The 21,572-nt window shown below is 36.7% G+C and overlaps 1 long non-coding RNA gene across 1 annotated transcript in view; it reads left to right on the top strand.

The window, feature by feature from the left end:
• The window catches only part of LOC142036017 (uncharacterized), a 50,354-nt gene extending 29,008 nt beyond the window's left edge, over positions 1-21,346 (top strand). Inside the window, exon 3 of the long non-coding RNA XR_012652034.1 lies at positions 20,898-21,346. This is a non-coding gene — a long non-coding RNA (uncharacterized LOC142036017). The remainder of the gene's footprint in view (positions 1-20,897) is intronic.
• Positions 21,347-21,572: the final 226 nt, after the last annotated feature.

Raw genomic sequence — 21,572 nt, 5'->3', positions numbered from 1 at the left:
TTTGCAAATGATTATGTATGGAAACAAAAAGTAGAAGTACAGCATGGATATTAAAAAAAACTAGATTTTTGACCTTCTTAAGAGATTTGGTCTGGATTCATTGTGGAAGACTGCTGCAGCTTTTTTTATCTTATGTGGCTTTCTCATCTCTAGTTAATTGGACACTCTGAGTGCAAATTTGGATAAAAAGGGATCTTAGAAATAATCATTAATTCAAACAAACTGGTTGGTTTTTTTCCTTTGGTTAGTTTTGTCCTACATTGAAATAAAAGGTTATTGAGCTGATAGTGCTGTGTGCACTCAACTGCGTTAACTGACATGTGGGGAGGATTATAAGAAAAATAAGAATTTTATTCTAAAATGAGCTCCAACATTTAAGATTTTTCTGAGGGAACAGGAGAAAGGAAGGGAGGTGTTTATGACTCATTCACTTTATCCTTCCTTCACTCAAGGTTCATGCTTGTGTTTCTAAATATGGCAAAAGAGAAGTCTTTCTTCACTTGCAACTTTGTGAACCTTTTATTTGCAGTAAACACTGGTACATAAGCTTTATATGAGGTTTATGATATCTGGAAATTATGTACACCATGTACTACTGGATTCTGCACAGAGGTACAGTAACTGCAGGCTGTATGGTGGGCTAATTGTGCTGCTGCTAACATCCATCTATGCCACTGTCTGCAATTTAGCTTTTTTTTTTGACTGAAGGCCTTTTTCCATTTGAAATAATTAAAAACAGCAGAGAACATAATACCAAAGTACTCCTCCTAATCTCTAAACAACTCCTCTGTATTAGTTCTATAAAAAATTCATGTGAAAAGTGAAGGTAGAATTAATAAAATTAGAGTGCACTATCCCTCACAACTTGTATAGTGAACAGAGCATTTCAGCGTTCAGGAGTGCTTATATTTTTTCACATCTTTCACTTATTTCAATTATTAGGCAAAAATCCTGCGACAGTACCAGGGCTTTCACCTACCAAAATTTCTTCCTGTTGTGTCTCCAGAAATTTCTCTGACAAACCAGAAACACAAATGGTGTGCTCTTCCACAGATAACCTGAGGGCATATTTGGAGGTGGCTATGCTGCCTGACTGGGAGACAGTGATAGCTGGCTCAGAAATAACATGCTATAGCCTTCCAGCCAAGAAAAGTTGCCACAGCAATGGTGATGCCGTGAACAGAATTTATGGGCTATTGTGTATTTATCCACTGTCATTGCTAAGCAGTGCAAGCAAGCTAGCAAAACTCCCATCAGCCATAGCATCTGTTAAGCTTTAAAGCATAACTTCAAAATTAGACCCTGTGTTTGCAAATCCAGTGCCATGCAAAAAGTGCCATCTCACCTAGATCTATCTGAGGGTAAATCAGTTTATTTTGTGAAACTGCAGAGAGACAGACCTAAAAAACTACAAGGCATTTGCATCGAGAATTTGCAATACTTGACAGACCCAAGTATCAACCATTTCTGTGTGATAGGATAGTGCAAAACAGTGCACTTGATCACACTATGACTCCAGAATAATCTCGGCAAGAGGGAAGAAGAGGAGTCCCTATCGGACTTTTCTAAAGTTTTAACAAGGCATAAGGAAGTTTGAAAAGTAGATGGATTTCTATAGGGCATAATAAAATGAGACATGGGTCCTAAAGTATCCTAAAACCACACGATTAAACTAGGTACCAGAACAAATAAAGATAGAATATTTCTGGAAAAAAATGGTCTCATTTTACCTTCTGTAAGACCTGCAAGCTGGATTGATTGCTTTGTTGTGGGAAAAGAATTTTCAGGCAGCACAAAAGTAATCTCTGATCCAAAAGCACCTAGCTGTATCAAAAAGATGTCACAGCTGGTCAGTGGTTAGTTCATGGTGATACAAACAGCTTCTGGAGTATTGAATGGGTAAACTTTATTTGATACTTTTGGAAGGACTTCAGATATATGCCAAGAGCCTGGAAAATAACAATTATTCTAAACTACAGTTAGGAAAGAAGGTCAGAAATTTAAACTGCTGGTCAACTGTTTTTCTGGATTCTGCGTGCACAAGTGAGAAACCTCAGAGAGAGTACTCAAAGATACAGACCCAAGGACTGACATTAAAGGGGTGAAGAAATAATACACAAGTTATCAGTCACAAAATATTTCAGACTTACAGAGTTTTTAACTGATAGTAGAGCAATGCCTTAGGAGGCGGCCTAGAAACAGCACTGATACAAAGTCAGAATTTTTCAAGTGAAGCCCTGAGTGATACTGAATGCAGCTGTGCTGAGAGGAGTAGTTGTGCCTCGCTGTGATCTTTGGAATGGGACAAGTCAAGCCATTCTGGGGGCATGGTGGCTGTGCAGCCTCACCCAAAGTTAACAGGATGCATCTTGAAGAAGCCTCTGCTGACCAACTGACCACTTTGCAGTTTTGGGGGCCTTTGTATTGTGATGAGAGGAAAATCATGTGCTAATGGAAGACATGTTCAACTTCTGCCTTCCAGAGAGAAAGCAGAATCTACCAACTAGTCACTTCTGGATATCTGAGTAGCCATTCCAGGCACTCAGTACTATGTTCCAGGCAAACAGACAAAAACCCTGCTAACAGCATGTGGTAAGGTGGGCACTAAATTAATTTATGCTTCAACAAGTAGCACAGTCTGAGGTTTGTAAGAAATTAGGATTTCTTTAAAGCAGACCAGGCAGTAACGTCAGCAGAAATCATGAAGTAGATGCATGCCCTACAGCTGGGAGCAGAGCATCCTGGAATGAAACCAGGACTTGTATTTACAAGTCAGATACAAGCACCTGAGAACAGGTGTTAATCAGAGGAATTAATGTACAGTGGTTGATAATGGGAAAAAACTCTTTCCTCAGCAGCTCTCCCCTTAATTTCAGGAATTTTTAAGTCATGTTAAATTGTCTCTTACAAATCAGAAGTGTCATATGGAAATGGGGGGCTCATTTTTCATTTTAGGTTGCCATGTTTCTGAGTTTCTGCATTCAAACAATGAGACACTGCGCTACTGCACAGTTTCTCTGGTATGCTAATAAAGTAAATGGGAAGGTGGTCTTACCAGCATAGAGAATCTAGCACCTGATGGAAAAGGGAAGAAGAACAGGAAGGGATCCAGAGCTTGAAATGTTTATCCACTGTCGGATATACAGATTGACTAGTCAGCAAACCAAATGACAGATTAGTGGGGAAAGAAACTGTTGAGAAAGAGCAAGGAGATGAAAATCAGATGACTGAGAACCTAGAGTTCTTTTCTGAGGTGGTTCTTTTGATTTTAGTAATTTTATCTCTTTGTATTTGTGAAGCACAGCCTTTGTTTATTCATGTTAAAATACTTGCTGTTGCAAGACAGGTGTTCTTGATTTTTTATTAACATGGTATGCTATGGAAGAAATATCTGAGCAACAGCATCAAGACAAAGGTAGGGCCATGGCACAGTACGTGTCAATATTACATAGCAGGATGAGGAAGCCAGTGGATTCCTGGGGAATTCCTAGGCAAATGTCATTTGTGCTCATACCTTGTGAGTCTGATGATGACTAGTAAGCTCCTGCCATGCAGCAGAGTCCTGCTACTTACCTATAGTATTACATACCTATGTTTAAACGTAACAAAGTTAACAATTTTAAAAATGTGAATGCCAAAGGAATTTCTTTGCAGTGGGAATTGAAGTGACACCCATTTTAGACTTCAAAAAGTTACTAATAAAAAGAAGTTTGTTCCTAGTACTCTGAAAAATTTATGGAGACACTTATCTTCAGACATGTGCCTACTTTTATTCTAGTTTAAGGGTGTAAGGATTTGGATCTTATTTTTAAATACAATGGGTCTTGCTTATGGAAGTTTTATAAAATTTAGAGAAGATAGCAATTGTACTATGTTAAAGATTATAATCTTGTGCATTATAAATTACTATTTAAAGTTGCAGTAACAATTTTTTTTTCACATTATTTTTATAAAGCTCAGATCTAATATAATTTTAAATCAAGCAATTTAAAATCACTGATTCAAATCCCTCCCCTACTGTTTTGGCGTTTTCAGGAGAGACATGATTAAAGAGTAGGGTTTTTTATGAGAGAAATGTTTGAAAATGTTTATATGTGACTGCTTGGTGAGGAACTAATGATTTGTAGCATTAAGGAAAGAGGAAAAAAAAACCCTTGCAGCAGCGTTGTGGCAAAGCTTTTAAAGACAGAACAGTCAGGGTATGTGAAACTGCAGTTACTATAGTAACAGGATCTTTGTCCTTTATAAATGAATGTGGCGAATTTGGGGATGTACAATCTGCAATAGCAGCACTGTGAAAATAGTCACATTCATCACTTACCATAAATGTGTGTTAAAGTAGAATGAAAAAAGCCACATCTGCAGTGGAGCATGTAGAGAGGGGAAAAAGGATTATACTAGGGATTATGCATGTGTATGAAAAGAGAGAGATTGTTTTAGAGTGGATAACACAAATGGTCAATGCCTTGGTGTGATTTCCTCAAACAAGACTCCTAGATTAATTGATGGAATCAACAGACTCATAGATAGGTGTTTTAGGAGATCCTGTATAGAAAGGACTCAGATACTCAAATAATACCTAGGCAGAAAATTAGAAAGACATGGAAAACAATCCTATTCTGAAGCTTGCATTTTGGGTTAGATGCATTTTGGATACACGTTTATCTCCACTAGGTCCATTTTAAAACAAAGGACTTGCCCTTCTCTTCTGAACCATTTCTAGCCTAGGTTAGGTGAAAAGAGGTTTGTTTTGTTTTGTTTTTTTGAGAGAGTAGCATTTGTTATATTACTCATATTTTCTCCTGGGGGCATGTCCTGGTTTTGGTTGGGATAGAGTTAATTTTCTTCTTAGTAGCTGGTACAGCATGTTTTGGATTTAGTGTGCAAACAACATTGATAACACATTGATGTCTTAGTTTTTGCTAAGTAGCGCTTAATCTAAGTTAAGGATTTTTCTGTTTCCCATGCTCTGCCAGCAAGCAGGTGTACAAGAAGCTGTGAGTAAGCACAGCCAGGACAGCTAACCCAATCTAGCCAAACGGATATTCCATACCATAGAATGTCATGCTCAGTATAAAAACTGTGGGGGTTGGCTGGGAGGGGCAGATTATGGTTCAGGCACCAGTCAGTAGGTGGTGAGCAATTGCATTGTGCATCACTTGTCTTTTCTTGGTGTGGTTTTGTTTGTTTGGTTTTTTTTTTTTTTTAAATTATATTCCTTTTCATTATTATATTTTATTATTATTATTGTTAGTATTACATTTTATTTTACTTCAGTTATTAAATCATTCTTACCTCAACCCATGAGTTTTACTTTTTTTTTTATTCTCTTCCCCATCCCACTGGGAGGGGGAAGGAGTGAGCGAGTGGCTTTGTGGTGCTCAGTTGCTGGCAGGGGTTAAACCATGACAGGCTATGAGGAGAATAAAATTGGTGGGATTTTCATGGGTTGTCAGGTGTTCTGTTTTGAAGATGTCTTTAATAAATGTTAGATAATAACAGACACTCATATGTAAACTACGTAATGAAGTTAGAAGCCTGAAGCTATGATTTTATAATAAAATCTTTATGATAAATGGTTATTAGTTACTAAGTCTGCTGTAACTGGAGTCTCCTATAACCTTCTAAAGAAGGTTTGAGAACAGAAATCTGTTCTGCCCCAGATTTCCTTGTGCTGCATGAACTTGAATTTACAACAGTTCCTCTGCATAAAAGGAAGAAAATAGTAACACTAAAACACAGGGTGCTACGAAAAAAAATTTATTATTGAATCTGAAGCACTTTAATAACATGCTTACACAACATGCTTAGAGTAGTTTAGATAAGCTTAGGGATACCCTAAAATAAATGTAGTTCAGGTTTTTTATGCCTTGGAAATGTTTCCTGTTAATGGAAACGTAGCTGTACATACCATAACAGTACAGCACTATGTAATGTTATGGAAGGAGGGAGGGAAAATTAAATTTACTTTCCTATTCAGTGAGTTCTGCCAAGGCAGGAAGAGAGAGGAAAGAGGAGAAAAATAATACTTTTTGTTTTCTTTATGTGGTCTCCATTCTTTCAAGTTACTGAGTTCCTAGGTTTAACAGGAATCTGCTGTGAAGGTGGATGAGAGGTTCACATCAGGAAAGGCATGAATGTGTAGATTTAAAGGGAATTATCTACTTTATAGTCAATATGTTGAACTTAATAAAAAAGGTTTCATTAATTTAAGTGGATTTTTATTTAGAGTTTTACCCAATTAATAAGCAGTAGCATTTCAGAAAGTTATAACTATTCCTGCTCATTTTCCCTCCTATCAGAGTTTCACAGTATGAATGAAGCGTGTAAACTTTTCACAATAAAATACTACTTGAAAGCTCAGGGGGAGTCCTTCATCCAGACTGGCTGCTGGGAATCTTCATAAAGAGCCATTGAGAAGATGAATATTAATTACAAGCTTGAAAACAACAGCAATATTGCAGTGATATGTCTCAGAGGCAGACGTGAACTGAGCTATTGTGATGACTTGCCATAGGTGAATAATTAAAGGCACATGTTAAATAGACAGGCTAATTGAACTGTAATGCATATTATTTTGCACATCTGAGCAGTGAAGTATGGTGTTATAGAGCCCATTGGCCTTCCTTTCTCATCTTCTGTTCCTGGTCTTTCTCTAGGTACAGCATGCAGCCTGTCATTAGTGTTCAAGTGCTCGTTGTGGACTGTGAAACTGAGCTAGGTTAAAAATTCACTTGCATAGATGGAGCATTTTAGTTATACATTTACTAGTAGAAGTTTAAGGATTCATAAATCTCTGCCATATAGTTAATATGAAAAAAGAAGGGGAAAAAGAAAGAAAGAAGAAAAAAATTCCCTTGCTACCCATTTAGATAAGGTTGAGGAAGATTTAAAGTAGTAATAAAAAACATTATAAGCTATTGTATTCTGACAACATAGTTACTTAAACTTCAGTATGACTAGAGTGAAAAGCTTAAAATAATAAGGATGCTATTTGTCACCAAAAGTAGGAACGTGCTGATAATTTTGTAGAATTCAGGTTGGCCACCTCTCAGCTAATGAATGCAACGGGTATTTTAAACGAGCATTAAATTCATATACATTAGTCAATTGAAGCTACTGTTACTTGCTTGTTAAAAATACTGTACAGACTGTGGCCTCTAAGTATTCTGGGATGGATCTTTCAAATTCTTCCTGTTCAAACTGTTTCATAGTCTATAAATAGAGCACGTAGAGAATAATTACGACTTATGCTAAGTGGCTCCATTTTCAGTTATTTGGAAATCTCAGCTTTACTATCAAAAGGAAGATACATAAAGGTGATATAGGTCTGACGCATGGAAGATCCAAGTAAGTATTTTTAAAATAAAATATTAATTAAAACTCAGAATTAAAACAAACAATGTTTTTGAAGGGCTTGAGGAGGATTCAGGCAATGTAGTGTCTGATCTAAGAGGAAATATCTTCTGTCTTACTTTTCTGAATGCCCTAGAAATAAATTCATCTTATGGATTTATTAAGGTTTCAGATAATAATGAATACTAGAAGTCTGAGGACTGCAACATTTAGTCTTCCTGACAAAAATATAATAATGTCTCATAAGAAATATTAGAAAGCAGACAGGCGATATACTAACGCATATGTAAAATCACTACTAGATGAAGTACTGTTAAAGATTGCAGGATCTATAGACCAGTTCATAATGAATATATGATCACATTGGAGCTTGCAAAAATCTTTCTGGGAATCATTTATTCATTAAAGAATTGAATTTCAGTGCAGTACAAACTGTTTGCCATCTTGACCCAACTTCAAGGAACAGATTTAAGCAAATGAAAGTAATACATCTGGAAAACATTGAAACAGCATTACTCAAAATGAAATATTTTGATTTTTTTTTTTTGAGAGCTGGTTGTCCAAGAGGCTTAGGTACCATTCCTAGAACTACAGTAGAGATAGTGGTATTCCTTCTACTCACACTGCTTCTCAGCATCTGAGAAATATGAATTCAGCTTTGCTGTCTGCCAAATTCAGCAAAGGGACAGGAACTTAGGTATATTGCTTTTCCAAGTCAAGTGATATGGAGTATTTGAAGATGACTTTCTCTTAATCTTTCCTATTTAAAGTGTTTCTCTTTGCAAAAATAATGAATTATTCATTGGACAAGAAAAATAGAGAAAGTAAGAACTCTGAACTGAAGCATCAATTATTCATACAACTTTAGATCCCATAACTTTGAGTGGAGAGGTGAATAGTAGTCGAAAGTTTTTGACAAAAATCTTCTCAAGGATTATCTTTTTCATACCTTTGTCCTAATTGCATATATTATATGTGAAAATTATCTCATTATTTGTACAGAAAAGGCAAGATTCATATAGTAAAAATATACTTTGGTGTTGTCACTTTCTCCACTCCTTCTATATATGTGCTTTTTACTCTTTTTTTATTCTTAATAATATTGAATCTTTCTATGCTTTCTGCTCTTGTTTCCCAAATTTCTGTAGATCATTCAGTAACTGCTTTTTTCCCCAGTTATAGACATTCCAGATTTAGCTGTATAGCTGATTTCAAACAAAGCTTTGGATCTGAACTAAATCAAGCCTTACAAAAAGTTTCTTTAACAGGAGAAGAGAGGAGTGAAAATCATACACAGTTAATCGTTTGATTTTAGGTATTCTTTCTTACAGGCTTACTGTAGTTTCACAGCCTGCCAGAACCCCACAGAGTATATTAGCCAGGATATTATACAATATAGTCACTCTTTCCAGTAAGTCTCATTGTATAAATTTACCATTCCCTTATGCTGTGACTTAGTTATCAACTAAAACGTGGTATGCATGGGAGTTTCAAATGACTAATGGCTTTGTGTGATGCAATCATTTGAACATGCACCAACTTTTTGAATGGTTTTTTTTTATACTGGTACAACGCTGTATGACTTACAAAGGATTAAAAATATATATAAATATATGTTAGTAGTAGCACAACATCTGTAAAATGTTAATACGTATTTTATGGTGCATTCGCAGTACGATATGAATGATAAATAGGTGACAATAGATGCTTTTATAAAATATTTATCATGCACTCTGGTTTTAGTTATGCTATAAGCTGCTCAAGGGCCATCAACAGAAAGTGAATAGAGTTATCGAGGTTACAGTGAGCTATTTATAATGAAATGCGCAAGCTTAAAATTTAGTACTGCAAATGACGACAAAAAGTTGACAGCTACAATTATACAATAAAATGTAGTCTGATACAGAATAGCCCCCTGAGGTGTTCCATCTTTCTTTGAAACATGGCATAAGGAGCACTTGTATCAAATTTTCAGCCTTTGGAGTATAGCAAAATGAAAATGTATCCATCACAAATCCCTTAATGAGTCTTTGGAGACACATACGTAGTAGGTGTGAAAACATAATTTTGGAAAATCGAGAAGTATTTATGTTGTTAAATGGCTGATTGATGTCCTACATACCATTGTGATACTGACAAAACAACTAAAAATACAGAATTTTTCAAATATGAATTTCTTTTCTTTATCCAAAAGTTTTAGGTATCAATTTTCTAACTTTATGTAACCTAATTCTTTTTGCTCCTCCAAACAAGCAATATAAATTACAGTATAATTTGCTATTCTTAAAACTTTCTTTCACCTTACTCCAAAGTGATAGGCTTTAAAGGAATTTCAGATATAAATATTAGAAGAGCAGTGTTAAGATGAAAAGAAATGGTAATACTAGTTCATATTTAAGTAGGAGACAAAACTAGCTCTTGTTATACATATATATATGCCTTTTGGAACAATGACTATTAAAATATTCCTTGAGAGATAAGACTGTAGTCTAGAAAAAGTCTACCTAGATTTTAGAGAGACTTTAATCTACAGATATTAGGCTAAAAATAGCCTTTTTTTTACATCACAGTTAAAGAACAATACTTACAAAAGAACCTTACCTTGCGAGACTATTTCCTGCTGTATTGATCTGGGTTCTGTACTGTAGATTCTGTGGTATCCTGGGAAATTAAAAGTTATTTCTAAAGGAAGAAAAAAATTAGTTTCTGCGTATGATAACTGATGGCTTGATAACATCAGAAACTGAATTTTTGCTTAAAAATTCTAGAATGGTCACTGTAGTGGAAACTTACCTACACTGAAAAACAGGTTGTCCACTTTTCCATGCCCACTTAGCTTTTGACATGTCTGCAGAAACTTCCATTACACCCGCAGAATAATTCAGAAATCATCAGCAGGGTCTGATGTGTATATTCTTGTCCTGAAGAAATACCAGAAGAGTCTGAAATACCATTTAAAAATATTCAGAGTTAAGTGTCCTAAATCTCTCTGAAATCTGGAGCAATCTGAGCATCTAATTTTCTTGGACTCTTGTAAAACTCTGGTGTCACTTCATATACAGTATCTTAGATAAGTTTTTCTTATTTCCTGCTGTTACAGAGATAAAGTCAGCATTCTACCACTGTTAGGATTCCCCTATTTTTTAATCAGTATTGTTCTGTAAGGCTGGATGGCTATAGATTCCTAAAATATTTACCATCTTTTCTTCTTTCTATGGATACAACTGGAAACTGGTAAAGTTTGTAGAAGAGCTGGGCAGCCCAGCTCTTCTGCAATAGTCAAATCAGAAAGTCCTTGAGCTGAAAATTGTTGGAGCTTGGAGAGTACTTAGGTATCAAATATACTTCTCCCACTCTTTTATTCTCTGTATATTTTTCTTGTAACTGTAAGGAGATGGTGTTTGATGTTAACTGGACTTCTGTTTTGGCCCAGCAAGATTATTCTTGTCTTCTTCCCTTATGTTCTCCTTGCATCTACAAATACAAATAATTTTTAAAAAGAACTTTTCTTCCTGGCTGTTTAATCCACCATCCTTATAACTAACACTGTAGCACTATAGTTACCTAAAGTACTAAAAGTAGGAATTCACCATGACTTTCAAATTTTATCTCCCCTGTCATGATTTAATATTTCTTTTTTAGTAGCAACATTTTTTCCACCTAAAATTATTCAGCTGGCAAAAACTAAAATAGTAGTAAGCTGTTAGGAGTCTGGATCGGGATCTGGATTTACATCAGCTGATATGAATCGTTACAGCTCCACAGTCTTCAACTGACATGCACCAACAATCCTGACAGGGAGTTTCTATTTATGTTTGCTTAATGAGATGTACAATTTCACAAGAGGAGAGTCTCTTCTTCTCTGAATGCCATGTTTGTTTCTAGCTTGTTGAAATGTTCATGAACTATATTAAATTAGAATTACTTAGTCTTAAAAGATAGTCCTATTGGTAATTGCCTGACATAGAAAAGGCGTCATAGCATTGCTTCCAGGCACTGTATTTCCAGGAGTATTTTAATATTCATTAGTACAGAAAGACTTTCTTTTAAATATTATATATATTTTAAAGTGTCTTGATTTATAGTAAATATAGGCAAGCAGTCTGCCAGACTGGAAAGGTAAATACAGTGAGCTAAATTCATATCCTATCAAACTCATACAGACAGGCCCTTAGCTGGTGCAACAAAATCATATCAATTTTCCGATTGTTTTTATTTCTTATTTGTTCCCAAATGACCTTCAATAAGCACTGCTTTCCTTCCCATCTCCTCAAACAGAAAGAGGTCAGTAAAAACATGGCTGTCAAATATCTGTCAGCACAGATTTATTGTACTGCTTAAACCTGTTGAAGTAGATTTTTTTTCTCCTCTCTCCTGTAATCTGACCCAGGGGTTAAACTCTCAAGTATATTATTTTATTTTTTTTTTTTTCTCCTTCTTCTTGACAACCTACATGAAACAAAACAGGTGTGATTCAAATCTCTGGGGCATGGAGTGTTTGAGTGAGTATGAAGCTGCTTAATGCTGGCAAAACTGGCTTTAAAATACTACCTGGCCCCAGGTATTTTCACCAGTTGACTAAAAATAATTAAAAAAATTTCCCATTTTATCCTGTAATTCAATTCTGCTATAAAACTGATGCTTCAGACAGGATCCACTAAAGTCACAACATGTGCCATGAGCTGAATTTGCCATCCCACCCAAGTGGGGTAAACTTTGGGAGGTTTTCCTGCCCTTCCATCCCCTCCTCCCTCAAGGAGACCTGGTGCAGAATCAAGTCTTTGCCAGGTTAGCACTGCAAAATCTAAGATCCCTACACTTGTGTATATTTTTTTCCTCTGTATAACTAGGATAACATAGTGAAAGGTAAACAAAATCCTATTGAAACAACGTGGTTGGGTTTACCAGTAACTTAGATCTGCCATTTTTCCATGTTAAGCTAGTACAAAAATCAACAAGCGCTTATAAAATACCTCTTTCTGAGATGTAAATTTAATTCCGTTATCCCTTTTTTCAAGCATACATTGCATTTAGTAGCTGCTAAAGACTGTCAATTTGCAGAAACTCTTGTAAAACAGTTACTTAATTTCAGGGGGAATGATAACATACGGTAAACACAGAAGAGGTCATTAGCACAGCTACATGGATATTATCTCAACTGCCACATGGCTGGCAATATGTAGAAGTTGTTTTGCAATGTGCTAAGCTTAGACAAAGTATACAGTAATGTGGTGCTGAGAAGACTCATGATGGCAGAGAGCAAAAGAAGTCTAAGTTTATATTTGCATCTTTAATATTCCTTAGAATGATTCTGAAATGCAAGGGCTAGATGGTGAGCTACTGTCAATGAGAACAGCTTGATTTTCTTCACTGGTTTACTGGTCTTTATTACCAGCTAGTAACAATCTGGCTCATTCTATTTTCTCTGAGACCAATGTTTTTTTTTTCTAATGGAAGTGTTCCCAGTAAGTATAAAAAGGATAATAACATCAGATGGTCACTGTGAACATGATCACCTTTTCCAGCAAGATTTTGGAAGAAGGGAAATCTGCCCATTTGTCCAGGATGTCAACTGCCTGAAAGATATCTGGAAATTTAACAAACAGCTGATGGTGCACTCCACAGTGCACATGCAACACATCCAGTGTGCTGGATTTTGAATGAAAGGTAGCTTAGAAGACATAGTTACAGAACATAAAAGAAAAGGGGAAAACACCGACACGGATAGGAAAGCAAATACTGACTTTCTAAGATAACAAGGGTTAGTTAGGTAGGATGCTTCATCCAGCCCCCGGAATGGAGAGAGACTACAAGCAGAATGGGATGCTTCAGCATTGATGTTTAGATGTGCTGGTGAGCACTTACAAGAATAATAAGCTATACCTGTTTCAGTGCTTTCAAAATAGACTTTGTATTTTTAAGAAATTAATTTTTTTGTGTTTCAGAGGGAATGCATTCACGAGTGAATAACTAAATTTGCACACCAGAAGGAGGAGGTCTTGAGACCTGACACGGTGAGGCACTGCAGGGCCTTGTGGAAAGACAGCAATGCAATTGGCCTGGTAACTGCAACAGCCCCTGTACCAGAGGGCTTTTACCTCTGGGATTGCACTTTCTTTGGCACATGCACTGCAGTTTGCTCTCCCGCCCTACTTCCTCATTCCTGCTCTAGCCATGTTGTGCTGTTGTTGCCTATAAGAACAGTTAATCCTGCTTCTTATCTAAAAGCTTCTGAACCACTGAACCTAACAGTATCCACTGAAGATGTAAACATCAACTGGACTTAAAATTAATTTTTTTAATCTGATTAGGACTGTAACTCAGATATTCCTTAGCCACATGTTATACTTACCTACATACCTAGTATAAAATAACTTCTTAAAAATACTAACTGTCCTTATAAAAGGTGCAGTTAGAACAAGGATCATTAAGGTGGATTTTACAGTAATTTGGTTTACTGCTTTACTCAGTATATATGTATATAATGTATCAGGTGGAAAATCTTAGTCTGTTTGCCTGTATTTGTATTTTGTACATTAGGAAAGATGCAGAGGAAATATTTCAAATCAACCAAACTTTCCAATTACCACCTTCCCCCAAAATAAAATGTGATAAATAGATGTACAAAACACACTGACTTACATAAAGAAAATTGCAAGCTCAAGAGAGCTTAAGATGCAAACATACAGTGTCTGAAGAGTGCTTTACTGCCTTCTGTTGTGAACTGCTTGTTTGCAATGCCAGTAAAGCAATGCTCACTTGTTGATTACTGACTTCTTCAGTACAGCACCAACATGGACAAAACCTCTTTTTTTTTTTTCCTTCTTCTTGGGCTAAAATTTTAATTAAAATAATCTCATTTGTAGGGACTGATGTTCACATGTTGGAAGCACAAAAACAGTTTTATATCAACTATGTAGTATATTTGATACTGTTGTCAGAACAGCATTTTATGGAGTGTTCTTCATGAAGTAACTTGGCATACTATGCAGCACATGAAAATTTCATGGATATTTTTATAGTACATAGGACTGAAAAAGAAGGCAGAGATTGTAAGATAGATGAAGCTGTACAAGTAAAAGAATTACTGTGAACTGTGGTAAAACAGGGTCAAGGGACAAACAAGGTCAGGTTTAGAGCAGAATTAATGGGCAAGACAGTAGATGGATCTGAGATCAGACTTATAGTGAAAAGTATAACCAGCTGCACAAATTGAAAAATTTTGCAGTGTCCCACATGTCAGAAAGAACCTTTTGCAAACCTAAGGGCTGTTCTGAGGCTTAAGCAACTCAGGCTAAATCCTCCGCTAGGCTGAATAGTGCAGTCCAATTGACTGCAACAGGACTATTCCAATTTACCCAACTGATGATCTGACATGCAGTTTCCCCTGGTAAAGGGGATCACACACCCTTTTACTCTACTGAAAGCACCAACTATTCTCCCTCCCTTTGCTTCCCCCTTTGCTTCCCCCCATCTCGCCCCCCCCCTCTCTCTTTTTCTCGCTTTACCGTGCGCTCTCTTTCTCTCTCTCTTCCCCTTTCTCTCTCTCTTCCCCTTTCTCTCTCTCTTCCCTTTCTCTCCCCCTTCCTCTTTCTCTCTCTCTTCCTCTTTCTCTCTCTCACTTTTCCTTTCTCACTTTCATTTTCTCTTTATATCTTTCTTGCTTTATATATCCCTCTCTTCCCCCCTCTCTTCCCCCCCTCTTCCCCCCTCTCTTCCCCCCTCTCTTCCCCCCTCTCTTCCCCCCTCTCTTCCCCCCTCTCTTCCCCCCTCTCTTCCCCCCTCTCTTCCCCCCTCTCTTCCCCCCTCTCTTCCCCCCTCTCTTCCCCCCCTCTTTCCCCCCTCTCTTTCCCCCCTCTCTTTCCCCCCTCTCTTTCCCCCCTCTCTTTCCCCCCTCTCTTTCCCCCCCCTTCCCCCCCTTCCCCCCCTCTTCCCCCCCTCTTCCCCCCCTCTTCCCCCCCTCTTCCCCCCCTCTTCCCCCCCTCTCTTCCCCCCCTCTCTTCCCCCCCTCTCTTCCCCCCCTCTCTTCCCCCCCTCTCTTCCCCCCTCTCTTCCCCCCCTCTCTTCGCCCCCTCTCTTCCCCCCTCTCTTCCCCCCTCTCTTCCCCCCCTCTCTTCGCCCCCTCTCTTCCCCCCCTCTCTTCCCCCCCCTCTTCCCCAAACAATGATAGAGAAGGCTGTTTCACTGAATGTGTTTCTGTCATCTTATTTACTCTTAAAGACCAATTGTCAGAGACAATTGCCTGAAATCTGAAGCGTTAGAAAGAAAGAACTAGATAGCTTCTCACTGAGTAATGCCTGTGGCTCTTGGAAAAACTTCTATGTAGAAACATGGATTGAGTCAGACCAAGGTCAGTCTAGTTCAGCATCTTGTGGCTGTGATGGTGGCCATCAAACTATGCAGGAGTACAGGGTAGACTAGGGGCCTGGGCAAACTGTAGAAGTATATCCTCTGACTATTATTCTAGCTTTGAGTGTTTTCTGAGTCAGACATATCCTCAAGCAGAGATTTTTTTATTTTTTTTTATGGGACTCATGGAATTTCTTTAGTGATTTTGTCCAATGTTTCTTTCAACTCATATAGTCTTTTAGCATCTGCTGAGTTCTTTGGAAAATAATTCGTAACTTAACCACTTAATACATGTTATATGAAGACATATCTCACCATTCTACATTGTGCAAAGAAGTTTGCTCTGGTCCTAGCCCTGCAATTTTATTTGATTTCTTCCTCTCTCTCACTCCCTTCCCTCTTTGTACTGGAAGAAGCAGTGAACAATCAATCTCTATTCACTGTCTGCTTTCTACTCACAATATTAAAGACCTCTCTCAATTCAGCCTTCAGTTGTCTCTTTTTCAAACAGAAGAATATTAATCTACTCAGTTTCTCCTTTTACAAAAGCTATTCCACACATTTGATCATTCCTGTAGCCTTTCCCTGTACCTTTTCCATCTCCACAGTATGCTTTTTTGAGAGGAAGCAGACTGCAATTTATGCAGTGGCATAATAACGTTGGCTGTTCTAGTCTTTATTGCTTTTCAGTCATTTCTAACACTAAGTTTGCTTTCTAACCACTACTGAGCAGTGAGCTGATGTTTTCACAGAGATATTTATTGTAATATGAAAATCTCATTCCTATGTGACTGCCAGTTGAAAGACAGTCATTGCATAATAATGTTGGGATAGTTTTTCTCCTGGCTGCATCATCTTCACTTACCTGTATTGAATTTTATCCGTGACTTCCTTACTAAGCAACTTACTGCCCAGGGTCTTCTGCAGCTCTTCAGAAGCATTGGCTTGACATCCATCCTTAATGCAGTATAAAAAAATCACTGTAATACATGCACGCACCATCCTTTTGGGATAAAAATGATTTAATGGCAGCTCCATTTCTAGAAACAAATGCTACCTGCTGACTGCTCATTCTGTGGGGATTCTTTTTATTTGACTGAAAAACATTACTTTAAAATGAAGTGAATGCTTACCTGAACACTATGATGCAGAAGCATGACATAAATTCCAAAGATGGTAAAGGAAACGTACAGTTTCTCTATGGACAATGACCTCTTCCCCAGTGATTCTCTAGTCTAGTATCTAAAGCAAGAGATGAGGAATTACAAAATCTGAATTTGAATTCTGTTGTTCTTTGTTGTCCAAAGTTTGGATAAATAGTTCTCTCATCCTCTGCTTTCTTCCTGTTTGTGGACATTTGGTCATTTATCTATGAATTAGTCTGAGGTCTTTAGAAAAGCAAGCATATATTTATTCTGTTATTTATTTTACTATCCAAATAATGCATTTTTCTTATTCTGTAAATAATAGAGAGATGTTGCTGGAGGAGAAAGGCAGGCTGAATTGTTGTTTAAGATATAAGTTTTTGTTTTAGAGGTGTATTCTCAACATCATTAAGACACAAAATGATGGCATAAGCAAAATGCATGATCAGGTTCAATAACTGGATCCCACAGAAACAATACTGAGGTACCCAAATAGTCTCCCTGCCCAAAACTTTGAATTTTTATTCTAAGGTAAATTACAAATTGCAATTAAAATTCTGAATTTATTTGAAACCAAATTAAAAACTAAATATTGGATTTTTTTTTTTTAAAGGAGGACGTTTAATTTGGACCTCATTAACTGTCTCGTTGCAGCTTCACTGGAAATATTGATTTTTCTGTGGTGATTTTGATAGTATTACTTCCTTTTTTAGCCTGGTTTCCTAAAGAAATATGTTAATCATCAGCCTGTAAATTATTTTTTAACTTATTGGTGATTTTAAACTATAGTTTGAAATGGATCAATAATTATGTATTCCCACAAATTTTGTGAAATAGCCTGGCAAATAACATCTTTAAAGGAAAGTATGAAGTTTGAACTCATTGTATGTTATGCACCACAGAATCCACATTAAAGAAAAATTTAGGAATGCCCAAATCTTGGAAAGAGCTTTGTTTATGATGTTATTTTTAAAATTTTATTCTCTGTATTAATTTTCTAACATTTTCTTTAAAAAAAACAGAGAATCCAGTAAATCTGTTAATTTTTCTCTCATGTTAGGATCCCATACTGGTTAATGAGAGACATGTTCACAATGCTTTCCTTAGTCTCCCACAAAGCATAAATGCTCTGAAAAACCTTTCTGTTAGTTCCAATGCTCATGAAACTGCTTGTTACATTGCATTTTGCAATATAAAATATATAAAAGGTGGAATGATTAAGTCAAAATGAAGCATCTCTTCAAAGTGTTTCCATAGTTAGTAATGAAAATTTCAAATAAACTGCTACTCTGTTGAAAGACACTGCAATAAAAAGCCTCTCCACCAGAAAATTTTTGAACCACATTTTGCAATAACTTTGGCAATACTGGCATTCTCTGCCCAAACAGTGCAATTCTGAGAAAGTGTAAATACTTCCCTTGAGTGTCATCAGTGTCTGTGTTAAATATGGAGTACAGAGATAGGAAACATAAATTCCTTTTTGGCTCAGGAATAAGGAAGACTGCACAAAGTTGGAGACATGGAGGATATTGTTATTAAATACCCCTGAAACCAATTTCCCTTGGAATCATAAAAGATTTCTATTTGATACATGCTCCACTGCAATGGCTCAGACACTATGCTGTCTATGGGTAAAAGAGGAGTAGTAAGTATGGAAGCACGAAAGTCTTACAGAGAAGACAGGAGATACCATTTTGATTTTCTCATTCAAGTTTTAGTAGCTACAATGCACAGATTCTATGAGACACATCAAGGTAATGTAACTAGTCAAATGATACAGGTAGAATTAGCCATCAAGTTCTCTAGATCTTTAGGTATCTGGAGTATTAAAATTTTGTCTCAGCTTTCATATCCAGTAGTGTAATTTGCTACTGCATTTTCATGTACTGTGTTGACCAAGTGCATTATCTGCTTTTTACTGTTTTAGTAGCTAAAAATGTGACAACTTCAGTCTGAGCAATTTGAATGAGATCACACAATATATTTGGTTCCCAACTTTGGGATACACAATTGATAACAAATGTCAGTGATGGGAAAATACCTTACAGATTTAAAAATCAAAGCTAAACAAAGCAAGCTTTACTAAAAGTTATGTGATCTGTTCTTTTCCAGCTCTTTGCTTTGTTTACCACCCAGTCTGTAAAAAAAACTTATAGTCCTGTTCATTAAGAAAAGGTCATGCTAATCCTCCCTAGTCACCTCTCACCATGCACAACTGCTGTGCTGCAGTATGAGTGGTAGAAATATTCAGCTTGCCTCAGCAGGCTTTTATTTGGCTTTCAAACTCCTAATCAAAACTGGCATTTTATTGCCCCTACTGATTATGTCTCTGTTAAAACCAATGCACTCACGTCTTGTGTCTTTCAAATGTTTACACCTATCCCATCTCCTGCACCAGCACTCAGGAAGAGTGTGGCTATACCAGTTACTGTAACAGTCAAAATGCAGTAATGAGCTGCATAGCTAAATGAATTCATTATTTCAGAACCACATATACCTGTAAATGTGTTGCCGTTTGTGAAACACATGAAAAAGAAAGAGATGAGAGAACTTGACAAAGGTAAATCCCATTAAAAATAGCTTAGAGCATTTAAAAAATGAGAATTTTATACAGCAAAATATGTTTCTAACCTCTAGCCCCCATGGGGATCTCACCATCCACTGCTTTCATTCTAGCCCAGTGAAAGTTTTTCTATCAACTTCAGTGAAACTTAGAACATTCCTTTACTTCTTATTGCTAGATTTTGTTTTCTTTTAAATTAACGTCGACAATAATTAAGTTCCAGTAAAATTAATTTAGAGTGGCTGCCCTTAAAAGGACTCTGACAGCTTAAGTGCATTACTGTCAAGGTGAAAGATAGCCAAGAAAATATTGGAGCATTCAGATACCATTATCAAAGATTTTCACTAAACAATATAGGCTGTCTAATTTGGATGAATATACATTTTTTCCCATATAGTAACAGATGCCTTTCAAGGCTTTGGCAACAAAATACAACAACAATAAACAGCTCTTCTATCTTCTCATTTCCCACTAGGTAAGTTTAAGGTAAGAGCTCCTTTCAGGAGCTCTGCAGCTGACAAGACCTGATTGAAAAAATATAACCTAAGAAACTCGGAGTTATGGTCAAGCTGAAAAGGACTTATATTTTCTGAAATCATGGACATCTAAAGGACTTTAACTAAAACTTAGAGAGTTTTCGATTTCCTACATCCCTTTTCTTTAACTAGAGAACCAACAATGTGCACTACAAGAGTACTGATTATATAATTTCCTTTAAACAAACTCTTACCCGTGATTAAATATGATGCATTGACACACTGTTTTTATCTCCCCAAGAACTACAGATATTTGCATATAGTATAGGACTGTTTTGCACTTGGAAGTCTGCAGATTCTGTGTAGAATGATTACCTGGATGCTCTTGGGCATGCTTCTTAAAAGTTCTGAGCCTAGGGACATGAGCCTGAGAAAGACTGAGAAAATGGTTATTTTTAGTATATCATTTTGAAATCAGGAGTTACGGATTATTATAGGCTTTCTTGTGCATGGTTAAAGAAAACATAAATCGATGTAAACAGATGTGGTAAATACGCTTTTAATGTACTGTCAGGTTACAGGTGGTTATGCACCCTGACAGGTTGGATGGATTATGTAGTTTCTGATTTTTGTGGGTGTTTTTGTATATGCTCTGAATTTGATTACTGTCTATGCCTTTCTATAATCCAAGCTGAAGCAAATCAGAGGAAGAGTAGATGGTGGTTTAAAGTCACAGCCTGCTTCAGAAATCTTTCTTTTTCTTTTCTAACTCATAGGAGAGTTTCCTTTGCACTGACTTACTGGTCTCTTCATTCCCTATGTCTTCTTTAAATCAGTGTGCAGCAATTTTAATAGCTGAGTATTTTAAAAATATATGTCAGAATTTAATGTTCTGTCCGACAACTTTGCACATATTTGAATTATCATTTAGTTAATTTGGAAAGAGAAGAGCTCCATCAGTTCTAACAGAAATTATATTTCTTTTGTTTCCTGATATTGTTATTACAGAGTTGCAGACCTGAATTTCTGACTATTGCTGGATTAAGAAATTGTCAGGCTCTTTAGCTGTTGGGTCAGAACAAAAACTAGCACCACACTCACAAGGTGTCTCACCCCTGACTTGGAAGAATACCGCTGGGGTGAAATAATCCATCTACTCATTCAGTTTTTGGAACTTCTTTTGAAACAGCAGAAAAAGCTGCTAATTAGCACTAACAGCAATGGTGCTTTTTGTGTCCTGGAATCCTCTCCTCATGAGATTTCCTTTCAACTTGCTACACTGCAGTGCCTGTATGAAAGTGTTTGGATGATGCAGCACATTTGAACCTTCATTTTGGAAAAAATCTTCATTGAAGTGACAGCCCCCCCAACCACAAAAATTGAAATTTTGAACACTAAGTGAAATATTAATGGGATTTAATGCAAATTAATTGATACAGAGAGATTAAGAGCTTAAAACCCCACTTATTTTGGTGACTGTTTTACTAGTTTATTGGAGGGAAGAGGGGGTGCCCTATTCCTTTCAAAAGAAAATCTCTGGGATTTCTCTTTTATATTTCACATACGTGCTGTTTCCTGTAATATCAATTATATAGTGGGTGCATTTTCAGAACATTTACTATCACTTGTCTGCAACGGAAGATATCCCATAAATAAACTTGCTGAATTTTAATTTGATGACCA

Source organism: Buteo buteo, chromosome 10, assembly GCF_964188355.1.
Source record: "Buteo buteo chromosome 10, bButBut1.hap1.1, whole genome shotgun sequence".
In the NCBI taxonomy this organism is placed as follows: domain Eukaryota; kingdom Metazoa; phylum Chordata; class Aves; order Accipitriformes; family Accipitridae; genus Buteo; species Buteo buteo.
The sequence above is the reverse complement of the archived record's forward strand: the minus strand, read 5'-3'. Positions and strand labels throughout refer to the sequence as shown.